The 5,000-nt window shown below is 51.7% G+C and overlaps 1 pseudogene; it reads left to right on the forward strand.

Annotated features, from left to right (window-relative positions):
- The window catches only part of LOC115390446 (syntaxin-3-like), a 12,628-nt pseudogene that overhangs the window by 5,066 nt on the left and 2,562 nt on the right, over positions 1-5,000 (forward strand).

A 5,000-nucleotide genomic window follows, 5' to 3' on the forward strand; every position in this document is an offset into this window, starting at 1 on the left:
GTTGAGCTGTAGGAAAATCACTGCCATCCATGACTTGATGTCTGAAATACAGTTAAAAAGGGTTTCTATTGGCCTGGAGTCACCAGGAGACACAGCGATGAACAGCTGAGTGTCGTCAGCGTAACTATGGAAACTGATGCCGTGTCTCCTGATGACGTCCCCAAGTGGAAGCATGTAGAGATTAAAAAGTATGGGACCTAAAATTGAACCTTGGGGAACCCCACACCTAATTTCATGGATTCCTGAGGAACAAGTATCCAAACTTACATAAAAACATCGATCTGTGAGAAAAGAACTGAACCAGTTAAGAACAGTACCAGAGAGGCCCACCAGGTGACTCAATCTATTTATTAAAATGTGGTGGTCTACTGTATTAAATGCAGCACTCAGGTCCAGTAGAACCAACACTGTGAGTTTTTTATTATCTAAATTCCACCTGATGTCATTTAAAATCTTTCACAGGGCGTCTCGGTACTGTGGTTCACTCTAAAACCAGACTGATGTCTTTCTAAAATGTTATTGATCATTAAAAAGTCATTGACTTGGTTAAAAACCAGTCTTTCTAAAACTTTACTTAAAAATGGTAAGTTGGATACTGGTCTGTAGTTATTAAGAACATTGGGGTCTCATCCTGGACCGGTCTTTAGTAGAACCCGGATCAGTCATAGATCCCAGGCCCCAGGGTGGTTCAGTGTTTGATGTTGGTCTTGGAGGTTCTGGTGTTGGTCTCGGTGGTTCTGGTGTTGGTCTCGGAGATTCTGGTGTTGGTTTTGGTGGTTCTGGTGTTGGTCTTGGAGGTTCTGGTGTTGGTCTCTGAGATTCTGGTGTTGGTCTCGGAGATTCTGGTGTTGGTCTTGGTGGTTCTGGTCTTGGTCCTGGTTGTTCCAGGTCTGCTTCTTTCCTGTCCTTGTCTTCAGTGTCTTCAGATCGTTAAAACAGTGGACAGACCTTTCAGGACGTCCCCACAGCGTCCCCAATCTCGTTCTGAAGACTGCAGCGTGTCCAGCAGGACGTCTCCTCTCTGGACATTTGAAACCAGATGGAATGTGATTGGTCCAGGCCGTCACGTGACCGCACCATGTGGACAGAGGGGGCGCTGTGATTGGGCGATTGATGAAAACTTTAACTGGTGAAATCAAATCAGCAGCAGGGTGGAGGACCAGAGACCGAGACCAGGACCTGGTCTGGAGCAGGAGCTTTTTGTTTATTTACTCTCTGAAAATCACATTCTTGAATGGTTCCAAAGAGACCGGGGACCTGACCTAGAAACCTCTGACAGCAGCACAGCACGGGAACGCAACGCAAACTTCTGTCTGCAAAAACATCTGGAGCTAAAAACCTGTCTGCAGCTCAGCTGTCCGCAATTTCCAAGTCATGGATCCAAATCCTGCGGAGGTGCTTGGCCCCTTACTCTTCTCTCTGTACACCACCTCACTCGGTGCAGTGATTCGCTCCCATGGCTTCTCCTACCACTGTATGCTGACGACACTCAGCTCTTCCTCTCTTTTCCACCTGACGACACCACAGTCTCAGCTCGGATATCAGCAGGTCTGGCTGATATCTGCACCTGGATGAAGGAACGCCACCTTCAGCTAAATCTGTCTCAGACTGAACTCATGGTCTGTCCAGCTTGTATATCTGTCCAGCCTCAGATCAGTGTCCAACTTCACTCCAGCCTACTTGTGCCCACAAACTCAGCCAGAAACCTGGGTGTCATGATGGATGACCTGCTGACCTTTAAGGTTCATGTGGCCTCAGTTTCTCGGTCTTGTCGTTATGCCCTCTACAACATCAGGAAGATCAGACCATTCCTGACCCAACAGGCCCCCCAGCTTCTGGTTCAGGCTCTCGTGATATCACGCATCGACTACTGCAACTCTCTTCTGGCGGGTCTCCCTGCAGGTCCAGTCAAACCTCTACAGAGGACCCAGAATGCAGCAGGTCTGGTCTTCAACCAGCCCAGCAGAGCTCATGTCCTCCTCTGCTCATCTCCCTTCACTGGCTTCCAGTTGCAGCCAGGATCAAATTCAAATCTCTCCTCCTGGCTTACAAAACGCTTACAAGAACGGCTCCCGCCGACCTGGACTCCCTGATCCAGGTCTACTCTCCTTCACGCCCTCTTCGCTCTGCATGTGAGAGACGTCTGGAGCTTCCAGCCCAGCTCGGCTCTAAACCTCCAGCCAGACTCTTCTCCTCTGTTGTTCCCAAATGGTGGAACGAACTTCCTAACTCTGTGTGTTCCGCCGAGTCTCTTTCTACTTTCAAGAGACAATTGAAGACTCAATTGTTCAGAGAACACCGAGGGTCTTAATCCGACCCCATGTTCGGGGAAGAATAGATCAGGTGTTCTGAAACCCAGCACTTATGGACCACTGACTAAGTTGACACACACACAAAAAATAAAAAATAAAAAAAAATAAAGGGGGGTAATGGCTCCTCTTCTGCAACTTGATGGCAGCTCCCTTGACCAATCGCACTTGAACCAATTGAAGCATTTACTATGGTTTCTTTCTTTCTTATGTCTGTATTCTTGCTTGTGTTGGACGTCGCTTTGGACAAAAGCGTCTGCTGAATGAAATTGTAGAATTGTAGAATTGTAGAATTGTAGAACGAGACAGTGGCCGACCCCGCCCACAATCCCCCAACTCCGCCCCCTGGCACCATATATGGTGTGCAGATGAACTCATGAATGAAATGTGGGTACAGTAGAGGGCGCGGCGCAGAGCGCCGTGACCTGCAGGAAGGACGGTAAACGACCCAGGAAGCGACTCTTCAGGAGACAGAAACCCGAACCCTCATGGCAAGGAGGAGAGCTGGTCTGCCGTCCTCTCTGGAGGACACAGCAGAGGGACAGACGGAGACACTGAGTGGAGCAGGACCAGAGCCATTGGGACTCTACTGCTGGAGTGAGGAAAGTGTCCCACTTGAAGGAGAGCTGTCAGAATCCAGAGAGTCTCCACATGGCAGAAACACCTTAAAACAAACCCAACATCAGCATGTAGTGAACTGGTTCCACAGCCTGACGGAGCGTCCAGGCTTCATCACAGCAGGTTTCCTCTGGAGTCGACAGGTTTAACGCTCTGCAGCACAGAGAGGCTGAGGACCCGGAGGATTTGGGTTCAGAGGTCAGACATGGCCGTGGCTACACAGCAAACACTTTCTGTGTCAATTTTCCATTTAAAGCCATACTTCAACATTTTGGCAAATTGGCCCATTGAGCTCAACTCCTCAGTCATCAGAGCAGCAGACTGACTGTTTCTGTGAGGCGAGCTGTTGTTTATCCAGAGGAGAGTCAGGAAGGTTTTCAGGACGGACACAATGGAGGTGGACGGTATTTTTGTTCCCCCTCGTCAAACTCATCAAATACACAATCCAACAACCCCAAAACACTTTGGTGGACACGTTATAATCCGCACATGGTTCAGGTCTGTCTCTGGTTCAGCTTTGTCCCTGGTTCAGGTCTGTCTCTGGTTCAGGTTTGTCTCTGGTTCAGGTCTGCCTCTGGTTCAGGTCTGCTGTCCTTGGTTCAGGTTTGTCTCTGGTTCAGGTCTATCCCTGGTTCAGGTCTGTCTCTGGTTCAGGTCTGCCGTCCTTGGTTCAGGTTTGTCTCTGGTTCAGGTCTGTCCCTGGTTCAGGTCTGTCTCTGGTTCAGGTCTGTCCCTGGTTCAGATCTGTCTCTGGTTCAGGTCTTTCCCTGGTTCAGGTCTGTCTCTGGTTCAGGTCTGTCCCTGGTTCAGGTTTGTCTCTGGTTCAGGTCTGTCTCTGGTTCAGGTTCGTCTCTGGTTCAGGTCTGTCCCTGGTTCAGGTCTGTCTCTGGTTCAGGTCTGTCCCTGGTTCAGGTCTGTCTCTGGTTCAGGTCTATCCCTGGTTCAGGTCTGTCTCTGGTTCAGGTCTGCTGTCCTTGGTTCAGGTTTGTCTCTGGTTCAGGTCTGTCCCTGGTTCAGGTCTGTCTCTGGTTCAGGTCTGTCCCTGGTTCAGGTCTGTCTCTGGTTCAGGTCTGTCCCTGGTTCAGGTCTGTCCCTGGTTCAGGTTTGTCTCTGGTTCAGGTCTGCTGTCCCTGGTTCAGGTTTGTCTCTGGTTCAGGTCTGTCTCTGGTTCAGATCTGTCCCTGGTTCAGGTCTGTCTTCATGACTCTCTGATTGGTCGTCATGACGTTGTCCGCCAAAGCGTCCAATCAGAGTCCACCGCGATGGAGAACGTTGGCGTCTGGGAAACGGTCTTGGATCCAGTGGGACTGAGTGACCCTGGTTCTGCTGACCCGCTGGGTTCTGCTGTCCTGGCTGATGCTCATGGTTCTCCTCTGGTTCTGGACCAGGCCCGGTTCCGGCTCCGCCTCACTCCTGGTGTGGTCGGCCCGAGAGTGATCTGGTGGAGCCGGATCTGTTCAGGCCCGGTTCTGGCAGCGTGTCGGTCGTTCTCCTGCAGCCTCCAGGGTCCGGGCCGGCCCGGACTCTGGAGGTTGAGTTTTGGGTCCACGGGCCTTATGTTTCACCGCGTGTGACCTGGCTCTCCGTTTGGTTCCGCAGCACGCCATCCTGGCCAAGAAGTTCGTGGAGGTGATGACGAAGTACAACGAGGCCCAGGTGGACTTCCGGGACAAAAGCAAGGGCCGCATCGCCCGCCAGCTGGAGATCAGTGAGTCCCGCCCAGTCCGGTCCGGTCTGGTCCCCACAGACCCGGGAACGGACCGACCCGGTCCACTGAGGGGCCGGCCGGACCGGACCGCGGAGCCGGTCCTCCGGCGGTTCGGATCAGGGTGGAGTGGTGGACTCTCCGTCAGATCGGTGGTTCCATCACTCCCCTCCAGCCGGACACACTTCCTGGTTCTGCCAGGTTCTGACTGGTTCTGGTTCTGATGGTTTCATCACTTTGTAGTCGCAGCTTCCTGCTCGCTGCCGAAACCGTCTCCTCATGCTTTAGCCGTGAGAGGGTGAATAACTTAGAGGGTGAATAACTGAGAGGGTGAATAACTGGGTGTGCTCTGCAGCGGGGAAAGCCAC

Source organism: Salarias fasciatus, chromosome 6 (genome assembly GCF_902148845.1).
Source record: "Salarias fasciatus chromosome 6, fSalaFa1.1, whole genome shotgun sequence".
In the NCBI taxonomy this organism is placed as follows: domain Eukaryota; kingdom Metazoa; phylum Chordata; class Actinopteri; order Blenniiformes; family Blenniidae; genus Salarias; species Salarias fasciatus.